This window comes from Enhydra lutris, unplaced genomic scaffold (genome assembly GCF_002288905.1).
Source record: "Enhydra lutris kenyoni isolate GAN:26980312 unplaced genomic scaffold, ASM228890v2 scaffoldscaffold19, whole genome shotgun sequence".
Classification (NCBI taxonomy): domain Eukaryota; kingdom Metazoa; phylum Chordata; class Mammalia; order Carnivora; family Mustelidae; genus Enhydra; species Enhydra lutris.
The window spans coordinates 7,822,544-7,834,544 of NW_019154103.1; the positions used below are offsets into that span (position 1 = coordinate 7,822,544).

At 39.7% G+C, this 12,001-nt stretch overlaps 1 protein-coding gene across 2 annotated transcripts in view; it reads left to right on the plus strand.

Moving 5' to 3' along the window:
- Positions 1-1,640: 1,640 nt before the first annotated feature.
- LOC111148443 (autophagy related 10) overlaps positions 1,641-12,001 on the plus strand; it is a 229,656-nt gene continuing 219,295 nt past the window's right edge. Inside the window, exon 1 of one of the 2 annotated variants that reach the window (XM_022504988.1) lies at positions 1,641-1,671. The gene's annotated coding sequence lies outside the window, so the exon portion shown is untranslated. Of the gene's footprint in view, positions 1,672-9,457; positions 9,540-12,001 lie in introns of those variants that run through there. The other variant, XM_022504987.1, reaches the window with a different exon arrangement.

The following is a 12,001-nucleotide window of genomic DNA, read 5'->3' on the forward strand; positions in this document are numbered from 1 at the left end:
TTTAAAACTTAGCAAACTTTTCAGGCCTTGTGTTGAGAAGCTCTTCCATCTTTTCGGCATGGCTTTGTCTCTACTTGGTAAGGCTTTACTCACATGTAAGTGCTTAAAGAACTGAATTCAACTCTTTCAGACTCCCTCTTTTAGAGTCTTCTCTGATTTTCCCAGGAAATAATTTGACATTCCTTCCTGTGAGGATACATATACACAGCAAATGGTTAAGATATTGTAGGTGCCAAGTGAACGTAATGAAAGCTTGTGGAAATAAGACAGTGCATTAATCTAGTTGTTAATGAAGACTTTGTAAGAAGAAAAGGGGAATGTCTCTTTCATTAAAAAATGTCCAACTACTATTTTTTTTAATGGCACTTGGTAGTATATTTTAAAAATGCATCACTATCATCTATTTTCAGAGGAGCACTGAGTCTGTAGCTTCTGATACAGTGCTGATTTTTTCTGTATCTTCTTTTTTGGGGGGGGTATTTTATTTTAAAGAAATTTTGTATTAATTATTTTTATTAACATATAATGTATTATTTGCCCCAGTTGTACAGGTCTGTGAATCGTCAGGCTTACACACTTCACAGCACTCACCATTTCACCTACCCTCCCCAATGTCCATGACCCAAACACCCTCTCCACGCCTCCCCTCCCCCCAGAAGCCCTCAATTTGTTTTGTAAGATTAAGAGTCTCTTATGGTTTGTCTCCCTCCTGATCCCATCTTTTTTTATTTTTTCTTTCTCTACCCCCCAAAACCCCCACTCTGCCTCTCAAAGTCCTCATATCAGGGAGATCATATGATATTTGTCTTTCTCAAAACCCCCACTCTGCCTCTCAAAGTCCTCATATCAGGGAGATCATTGTTTTTTTTTCCTTTTTTTTTTTTTTTTTTTTTCTGAGCTATGTGCCACAGATGGTTCTATTGTAATTCTCGAAATGCTAACTTCTACCTCGGTCCTTCCGTTTTTGAAGGAGGTAGTCGTGTTTGTGCTTAATTGTCGTGGTGCTTACAATAGTTTTACTGTGTGTGCGTGTGTGAGCGTTAGCCGATTTGGATCTCCAGCCTCGGGGAAGGTTTTTGCTCTAGCCTTTCTCCATTAGTCACTCATTCATTTTGCAGATATTTGGCTATCTGTTGGAAGAAAGGGCGCAGCGGCCGTTAAAACTGCTGGCACCCTCCTCTCCCAGGTTTCGGCTTGCCTACCACACCTCCCTAATCGGCCGCCTTTGTGCACTCAGACCGCACAGCCTACGTTCAGTTCCTGGGGCCGGGGAGACGAGAGGCGGAGACTCGGCTCACTGGTCCAGGGCAGCGGGAAGGTCACGCCCCCTGGCCCGGGTTCTGCGCGCGCGGCCCGCGACGTCAGCCACCCGCGTGAGCCTGGCCCCGTAGTGGCTGGAGGTGCTGGTGCGCATGCTCTGATTCGGTCGCTGCGGCGGCGGTGGGTGAGGGAGGTTTCGGTCTCCCTCTTGGAGGGCCTCTTTGCGCGTTCCCTCCGTTCCTCTGCTGTCATCTCCGTGGCCCCTGGGAGCCTATCCCTTTCCTCCCTGGGGCTGCTGGCTGGAAGGCAGCTGGCAGAGCGTTGGGCACCTCACCCCGGCTCCCCGCCCCCCGCCCCGTTGCCCCGCCTGCGCTAGGCTGGGCGGCGGGGTCAGGGGCCGAGCGGAGCGGGGTGAGTATTCCCATAGCCTTTGCTGACCTCTTTTCCCGGCTCTGCTTCCCGCACGGTCCTCACCCCACTCCTGGGATGGTGAGGAAGGGCGGGTGCGGGTACGCGGCGAACAGCCCAGCCCTAACAAAAGAGTGGGAAACGGGGCTCTCGCCAGTGAAATGGAGGCCGAATCCGGCGGTCGTGGAGCGAGAGTAGGGGGTGGGCGGAAGGGGGAAGGAAGGCCCGCGCCCAGCCTGACCGGCGCTCTTGGCCACTACTGAGCGCTCACGCAAACGTGGGTAGTCACTGCCCTGTGTTTTAAACCAGCGCAGGGATAGCAAGTCTGTCTGTGTAACATTGCAACAAAGGGTATCAAGTTGCTCGTGATTCCAGTGGCCAAGTTCCACTTAAGTTGAAGGGGTTTCAGATTCATTAAGTATCTGGAGGGCTAAGTTAATATTTTTAGCCAACAATTTTTCGTCTTCCAAATAACCTTTCTACTCATAGTATGTGATATCATGAATTGGGGGTAGTTAACTGATTCATAGAAACATTTATGACGACAAAAATTTATAAACACCTAGGAAATGCAAAAGAATAGCTCAGAATGTAACCTTGCCTAAGAGGCCCACCTGAGGCTGAATTAATTATCTAGGGGACTGTACTGTTGCTTGACACAGTACTGATTAGGGCCCAGGCCCAGCTCTTTCTTTTTCCTGTGTGTGTGTAATGGAGATGCAAATTATTTCTGACTGGGAGGAAAAAAAAAAAAAAAACCACTCCTGAAGATTGTGGCTTCATTGCCCTATTTCCAAGATTTTTATAATTTTTACCACTCAGCTTACTCCATCATGAGTTCAATAAATCTTTGCCACAGGCTCACTTTGAGAGAATTATGTTTATAACTTAAAAAAATTACAGTTTAACAGGGGCCTTACTCTTTAGTGGCAAAAGCTTAAGTTTGTACTTTTTAGAATTCGAAAACATGGGCCCTTTATAGTACTCAGCCACATTAGAGGACCTCAAGTAGAATCCTTAACTTCTTGCTTCTGAAGAGTCAAATATGGACAAAAGGAAACATGTACAAAATGAAAATTTAATCAAAAAGGAAATGTTGAGCATTGAGAAATTCGAATTAAGGCATTGTAATTACAAGGATTAAAAATGTTACTGGTATTTTAATTGAAGTTAGTGGAAATAGTTTCTGGTTCTACAATGGATTCATTTGGATATAGATAGACTATTACAAGATTATTTCTCCTTACCTTCTCCCATCGCCACTTCCTTTCCCCCTTTATTTAATATTAACTGAAACACTGCTACATCACGAAGCAATCAAGTTGGGCATAATGTTTTATGACAAATTATAAATTGATAGTTCCCAATGCTTATAAATTTCTGAGAAAAATAAGCAACACTTTAGGAAAAATATGTCAGGTAAAGTTTACATAAGTGGATTGTATAAGCCTGGGTTTGATTAGATTATTAATATCTTGATGTGTTTGGGACCCTGGAGGCAGTGTTTGAATCATAAACATAGTCTGGAACCATAACAACGACAAAGTGCCGTAGAGATTATTTAGTGATTATGTGTTGAAAACAAATGTCTTCAGGGGCTTAGCAGACTGGGTATGAAACTATTGGAAAGTAGGGGAATGGAGAATAAACTGCCTAAAAGCATCCAGGTTAGGGAGAAGTTGCTGAAAACTGCAAAACCAAGAGGCACCTCTAAAGAACCTGGTACCTCAGGCCTTGAATTGCTGATCTCATAGGTTTACAGAATCCAGGAAGAGTACTTACTAATATAAGTTTAGCTTTGAGGTTAGGGTTATTTCATATCACTCTCATTTAATAGCCTTCAGAGAAAACTTTTAAAAAGCGTCTTTACCTGGCTCAAGGACCTATAATGGATTCTTACTGCCCACTGTTTTAAATGGAATTTTTAAAGAGTTTTAGGTTTATCAGTAAACAGCTTTCCTTCATCCAAATCGCCGGCTTCTCCATAGGCTAAATTCTCAGCTTCTTGGTGGCAAAAGGAAAGAAAGAAGCATACCACTTCTCAGGAAAAACACAGCTTCCTTGGACGTCAGTATTTATTGAGTCAAATGTAGGCTGGGATTTCAGATATCAAAGTTATGTTAAGAAACCTTATGGTTAAGTTTTCTAGACTTTGTTAAGGTTTTTTTTGTTTCATTTTGTTTTGTTTTAATATTTTATTTATTTGACAGAGAGAGACACAGAGAGAGAGAGAGACAGAGGGAACACAAGCAGGGAGAGAGGGAGAAGCAGCCTCTCCACTGAGCAGGGAGCTGGATGCAGGGCTCAATCTGAGGACTGTGGGATCATGGCATGAGCTGAAGACATACTCTTATCAACTAAGCCACCCAGACGCCCTCGACTTTGTTAAGTTTTAACCTACTTCCCAGTGTTTCTTAAAGGGAGCTCAACTGGCATTTTGGTGGGACCGTCTCATACTTTGTAGGATACTCATTGTATCTGCCCCCTGAGCACTAAATTGCAGTAGCAAATTATAACCCCTCCTTGTTGTGACAGCCTACTGCGATCTCACCCATTTCCAAATAACCCCTTTGAGAATGATCCCTCTTAATGTTGGGAACCATTGGACCGTATCTGCCTGTACTTTACTACCCACCTTATGCTCAAGTATTGCCATTTTATTTTTAAAACTTAGCAAACTTTTCAGGCCTTGTGTTGAGAAGCTCTTCCATCTTTTCGGCATGGCTTTGTCTCTACTTGGTAAGGCTTTACTCACATGTAAGTGCTTAAAGAACTGAATTCAACTCTTTCAGACTCCCTCTTTTAGAGTCTTCTCTGATTTTCCCAGGAAATAATTTGACATTCCTTCCTGTGAGGATACATATACACAGCAAATGGTTAAGATATTGTAGGTGCCAAGTGAACGTAATGAAAGCTTGTGGAAATAAGACAGTGCATTAATCTAGTTGTTAATGAAGACTTTGTAAGAAGAAAAGGGGAATGTCTCTTTCATTAAAAAATGTCCAACTACTATTTTTTTTAATGGCACTTGGTAGTATATTTTAAAAATGCATCACTATCATCTATTTTCAGAGGAGCACTGAGTCTGTAGCTTCTGATACAGTGCTGATTTTTTCTGTATCTTCTTTTTTGGGGGGGGGTATTTTATTTTAAAGAAATTTTGTATTAATTATTTTTATTAACATATAATGTATTATTTGCCCCAGTTGTACAGGTCTGTGAATCGTCAGGCTTACACACTTCACAGCACTCACCATTTCACCTACCCTCCCCAATGTCCATGACCCAAACACCCTCTCCACGCCTCCCCTCCCCCCAGAAGCCCTCAATTTGTTTTGTAAGATTAAGAGTCTCTTATGGTTTGTCTCCCTCCTGATCCCATCTTTTTTTATTTTTTCTTTCTCTACCCCCCAAAACCCCCACTCTGCCTCTCAAAGTCCTCATATCAGGGAGATCATATGATATTTGTCTTTCTCAAAACCCCCACTCTGCCTCTCAAAGTCCTCATATCAGGGAGATCATAATGATATTTGTCTTTCTCTGTTTGACTTATTCCGCTCAGCATAATACCCTCTAGTTCCATCCACGTTGTTACAAATGGCAAGATTTCATTTCTTTTGATGGCTGCATAGTATTCTATTATATATATATACATTTATATATTTATTTTCACACACACACACACACACACACCCCACCATATATGTATGTATATATATACATATATACACACACACACACACACACACACACACACACCACATCTTTTTTTATCCATTCATCTGTTGATGGACATCTAGGTTCTACTGTGGACATTGCTGCTATAAACATTTGGGTGCACGTGCCCCTTTGGATCACTATGTTTGTATCTTTAGGGTAAATACCCAGTAATGTGATTGCTGGGTCTTAAGGTAGCTCTATTTTCAATTTTTTGAGGAAGCTCCATGCTGTTTTCCAGAGTGGCTGCACAAGCTTGCATTCTCACCAACAGTGTAGGAGGGTTCCCCTTTCTCTGCATCCTTGCCAGCATCTGTCATTTCCTGTCGTGCTCATTTTAGCCATTCTGACTGGTGGTGTGAGGTGGTATCTCATTGTGGTTTTGATTTGTATTTCCCTGATGGTGAATGATGTTGAGTGCTTTTTCATGTGTCTCTTGGCCATTTGGATGTCTTCTTTGCAGAAATGTCTGTTCATGTCTTCTGCTCATTTTTTGACGTGATTATCTGATTTTTGGGTGTTGAGTTTGATAAGCTCTGTATAGATTTTGGATGCTAGCCCTTTATCCGATATGTCATTTGCGAATATTTTCTCCCATTCTGTCAGTTGTCTTTTGGCTTTGTTGACTGTTTTCTTTGCTGTGCAAAAGCTTTTGATCTTGATGAAGTCCCAACAGTTCATTTTTGCCCTTGCTTCCCTTGCCTTTGGTGCTGTTTCTAGGAAGAAGTTGCTGTGGCTGAGGTCAAAGAGGTTGCTACCTGTGTTCTCCTCAAGGGTTTTGATGGATTCCTGTCTCACATTGAGGTCTTTCATCCATTTTTAGTCTATTTTTGTGTGTGGTGTAAGGAAATGGTCCGGTTTCATTCTTCTGCATGTCACTGTCCAATTTTCCCAACACCATTTGTTGAAGAGACTGTCTTTTTCCCATTGGACATTCTTTCCTGCTTTGTTGAAGATTAGTTGACCATAGAGTTGAGGGTCTATTTCTGGGCTCTGTATTCCGTTCCATTGATCTGTGTGTCTCTTTTTGTGCCAGTACCATACTGTCTTGATGATGATATCTTTGTAATTGAGCTTAAAGTCTGGAATTGTGATGCCACCAATGTTGGTTTTCTTTTTCAACATTCTTCTGGCTATTTGGGGTCTTTTCTGATTCCATACAAATTTTAGGATTGTTTCAATATTTTGATAGGGATTGCATTAAACATGTGGATTGCTTTAGGTAGCACAGACATTTTCACAATATTTGTTCTTCCAGTCCATGAGCATGGAACATTTTTCCATTTCTTTGTGTCTTCCTCAATTTCTTTTATGAGTACTTTGTAGTTTTTTGAGTACAGATTCTTTGCCTCTTTGGTTAGGTTTATTCCTATGTATCTTATGGTTTTGGGTGTAATTGTATCTTCTTATTTGTTGAATAACTTTGGCCAGACTCGTACATGATCAGTTCCTGGTTCTGGCCTAATTAGCATACATGGAGATGGGAGTTAGCTCTTCAAGTCACACTTACTATTCAAAAGTAACGAGAGGGGCGCTGGGTGGCACAGCTGGTAAGGCGTCCAACTCTTGGTTTTGGCTCAGGTCCTGATCTCGGGGTCCTGGGATTGAGCCCCATGTCAGGCTCTGTGCTCAGCACAGAGTGCACTTCAGATTCTCTCTCTCTCCATTTGCCCCTCCTGCTCTTGCTGTCTTTCTCAAAAAATTAAATCTTAAAAAGACACCCAAAATGACAAGAGAGTTGGTGGATCAATTTAAATCATCAGAAGTGGTGGAACAGCTTCACTTATGTGCTTGCAGAGAAGTCTTGTTTTATATAAAAGTATGATAATATTAAAAATAATTATACTCATGGGGCACCTGGGTGGCTCAGTGGGTTAAGCCTCTGCCTTCAGCTCAGACCCTGATCCCAGGGTCCTGGGATCGAGCCCCGCATCGGGCTCTCTGCTTAGCAGGGAGCCCGTTTCCTCCTCTCTCTGCCTGCCTCTCTGCCTACTTGTGATCTCTGTCTGTCAAATAAATAAATAAAATCTTAAAAAAAATAATTATACTCATATCAGAAAGATGAGATGTCACATAAATCTATTGTCTGGTTGGGGAAAGACCAATTGGTGAATAAGCTTGAAAGTTGAAGAAATGTACTATGGAGAGGTAGAGAGATATAAAATAAATTCACTTAAAATTTTTAATTTTTCTTTTACTGACTACAACTTTTATTTAATGTTTATAGTGTGCCTAACTTTGTTGTAGATGCTAAGACACAGGCTTGTAAATCAGAAATTCTCAGATATTTAGACATTCCTCTATTGACTTTTGGTGTTCTATGAAGGACATGGTGGAGGCTACCCAAATTTTTGTTCCTTTGTAGGTAAACTCTTCTTTTCTGCCTGTATCTTTGTTTGTTTGTTTTCTTTTTTAAATTAAGATATTCTACTAGGGTACTTCTAGGCATAGTTGTTGTTGTCATTGTTTTTTCCAATAGTTTTCTCAGAAACAAAGTGAATCCTCTCAATTTAGAAGAGTAAATACGTTTGGTCCTTTTTTTTTTTTCACCAGCTCAGGAATAATTTTTCAGTGGTATGTTTGCTTATTATTTCAGTTCAGAAATGGCAGTTATTTGTAGAATTGGATTTGTATTTTTTGTCCTCCCTATCAATCAATATGCTTTGTTTTCATCTTGGTCTTTTTTCTTTTGTGTTTGGAGTGCATCTCACATGTATATGCTAAAATACTAATTAGATTTTTTTCCAGCTTCTGTACTTCTATTGCCTCTCATATAGAATTTAAATCTTTACTATTATTATATATTTGAATTCCCTTCCAGTTTTTTCTTATCCAGTTTCTTTTTTACTCTCAGCTGTTGTTTCCCACCTCACCTCTTGCTTTTAGAGGCTGTGTTTTTCTTTTCCGTTTGTCTTTTTCAGTTGGGAATGTAAAGTAGGTAATTTCCAAGATTTTCTCCTGATTTCCAGGGTAAGTCCACTACAGAAGCAAGCTTTCTCTCTTCCTCTATATGGCGGTGTTCGTCTTTCTTATGGTTGAAGAGCATCGTCTTGGTCCCACACTGTTACTGATGTTTTTGATTTTCTTAAAAATTGACGGCGGAGGAACTTGGGTAGGGATGGTATTGTTCACTCTTGTCAGAGCGAGCAAGCCCTCTGCGTCACTCTCACTACCTCTAGGTGCTGAAGAACTCTTCATCTACATGTGAGGTAGGAGAGCGAGCCGTTGGAAAGATACAACCAGATTTCTGAATGATAAATCTTTCTGTACTCAGAAGAGGTCTTCCTTTGCTATTGTTTAATTTTTCAGCCCTGTGTCTATAACAAGGGGGAGTGTTTCTGTGTGATTTGAAACAGTTTATAGTTTTTTGAGTTTTTGCAGGGAAAGTGGTAGTGGTGAGACTGTAATCCTCTGAGGGCTCATTCTGTTCCCGCACCTCCTGTTGCTGACTTCACAGAGTAGTATGCATTGCTCCTCTTGGCTTCACCTTCCACTTCTGGCCATGAACATTTTATTATTGAGAGAGAACTGCCTTGAAAGAGAATTAGCAATGGGCTTGGAAGCCAGTAGTGGAGGGGTTACCTCAGGGTCTTTTTTTTTTTTTTTTTGAAGGAAATGTAGAATGGAGTAGAGTGAGATGCCTTTTTAGGCTCTTCCTAACTGGACCTCCTGTTGCAGAGGCTGTAACAAGCATCCAGCTACCAATTAACATTTTTCAGTTCCAGTCCGGGTATAATGTTGTATCCTGTTTAAACTTTATTTGGGATATATATTTCACTGGGAAGGCAAGGAGGGAGTGCTGAGCTTTCTAGTTAGTTGCTGCTGAGACTGAGCCAAACTTTCCCCCTTTTGCTGCTTCCCTGTGCTATTTATTGAATTACTGGGTCTATCCCTGCTGTGCCCCATCCAGGCTGTCAAATGCCTTGAAATCCAGGTCACTCACTAGCCCTATCAAAACAATCCATCTTTTGTCTCAATTTCCTAGCATGATCCTTCCTCAAAAGTATGCCATGCTAATTACAAATATTTGTTTGGGGGATTTCAGAATCAGGTAATCTCTCTGGCCTGGGCCTTAGATTCCACATTTGAATTTGTACCCTGGCTCCTTCTTTGCTCTCTGACATTTGAGGACCACTGCCCAAGGACCCTGTTAGGTAAGTGATTATCTAAACGAATTCAAGCCAAATTCTCATAAAGGGATTGGGTTCAGTTTATGTCCTTAGCTAGTAATTGCATGTTTTTGTTTGTTTTCTTAGGAAAGAGTCTAAATCTAAATTTATCATAATGTGGAATTGTTACAGGGAGGGGAAAAATGCAGAGGAAATTGCCTACTTTTATTAGTTAAAAATTGGCTTTAATGTTTAGAGGTATTCATAGTATATTTAGTGGTATGCACATTTTAAGTGATCATAAGTTCTGGGGAGATTTATATTTCTTTAAATGTTTTAGTTTCACTGTGATTCTGATGTACATTGATTTATAGGTTCATCAAAGGAAATGTCTCTGACCAAGAATAAAATAAAATAGAATTAAATTAAATTAAGTAAACACAAAGAATCAGTTTCTCACACATTAGATTAAAAATTTATAAAGTGGAGAATGGTAGTGAAAAAATTGTTTTTAACTAAAAAGACTGAACAATGATTATACACAGTATTAGAATTTACTGGGGCTGTTTTCTGAAAACATAATTAGTAGCAGCAGAATAAGCTTTACACTGTCTAGTCTTAGGGCTAACCTCTAGTTTAGAAAGACTGCCTTCACTTGGTGGGAAGAAAAATTATTCTACCTTCCCAATCTTTAGCCTCTGCTGAAGCAGTTAAAAAAAGGTTTTGATTGTCTGAGCTAAAAAAAAAAAAAAAAATCGAAAAGCTTTCCAGCAGGAGTAAGACTCAAGCAAAATAGATGCATTAACAACTTACATTTTATGTCATGAAAGAGCTCAAACTCATTTCTAACTTTTACTTATAATAAGAAATGAGAAGTTCATTGTTTAGGATGAGATGAGAATTGGAACTAGTCTTTCTATTGAAAGTTCACTTGTGTTCTGTTTTCATCTCTAGTCTGAATTTAAGATACCTTAAGTCTGGAAATGGAAACAGGTCTAAGGAGTTTTACATTTGCAAAATAAATTTTTGCAATTTTTGCTTAAACTGCAGTTGTGGTTATTTCCATTTTTTAAAAAAGATTTTATTTATGAGCCAGCGAGAGAGAGCACAAGCAGGGGGAGGGGTAGAGGGAGACAGAGGAGCAGGCTCCTTGCTAAGCAGGGGGGCCAACGCAGGGCTCCATCCCAGGACCCTGGGATTATGACCTGAGCCAAAGGCAGATGTTTAACTGACTGAGCCACTCAGGCACCCCAAGTTATTTTCATCTTTGACCATAATTTCAGCCATCTTATAGTAGGAAGTTCTAATATTCTAATTTCTGCCTCTACTAGTCTATATATTTGGTAGAAGATCAGAGTGTTATATATTGTATTATGTATTGAAAAGTACATATGAAAATGTTGATTGTATTATATTTTCATTTTTAATGAGTTGAAATATTCTTACTTGAGCAAAGAGACAATAATTATTCAGTGATATTTCATTATGGCATATTACGATGATTCAAGTTGAGATGGATAGCATTTTAATAAAATACAGTTCCTAATTTTGTAATCAAGCTGTAAGTGTTTATATTATTATATGTAATATCCTTCAGCAAAGCCCAGTCTTTAGATAATTTTGTAAGTATTCAACCAAATATTAATTAGTGCTTTGATGTGCTGTCATCTTGTTAGTGGCACAGTGCTGTTAATTAGATAAACTATGGCTATTGAGTGAAATTTTATGTTTTGACTAACATTTTGAATAGTTCAGTAAACCTCAAGTAACTAGGGGGCTTTGGGAATGGAATATTTTTACTTTAGTTCAGTTTTGTTGTTAAGTAAGGGTTTGTTTGGAATTTATAAAATATGCCAAAATGTATTAGTATTTTTTTATGTATTAAATTCAGTTTTCATTTGACTTAGTATCTCTCAATATATGTCAGGGTCACTGTATCGTTAGAAAAACTAATTTTCTGACTGCTCCATTTTGGTCTTCCTAGTCTACTTCTGTATCTTCCCCCTGAGTGATCAAGTGTGCTCTGTTATCTATATAATGTTGATTTAAATCAATATGTCTGGCCCAGATTTCTCTTTCTTTCTGAGTTCCAGATCCATCTCAAAACGTCTGCTAGATTCTCCTCACATGGGTATTGCACAGGTATTTCAAACTCAAAATCAGTGTGATTGAATTAAGTCCATCTCACTCCCCAAATCTGTTCTTGCTCAGTGTACCACCACCTATGGTAAAGAGCAGGGAATCTTCCTTAAATCTTTTCTCCCACAGATCCCTCACCTACCAAGATCCATCAGTTGTCATGAGTATACTATCAAAATACCTTTTGAATCCTCCCCCTTTCTACCCTACTTCCAGTCTTTGGCTCTGTTTGGAATTATTCTGTCTTTCCTGTATTATTGCAAGAGACTTTTTTTTTTAAATTTTATTTTTTATAAACATATATTTTTATCCCCAGGGGTACAGGTCTGTGAATCGCCAGGTTTACACACTTCACAGCACTCACCATA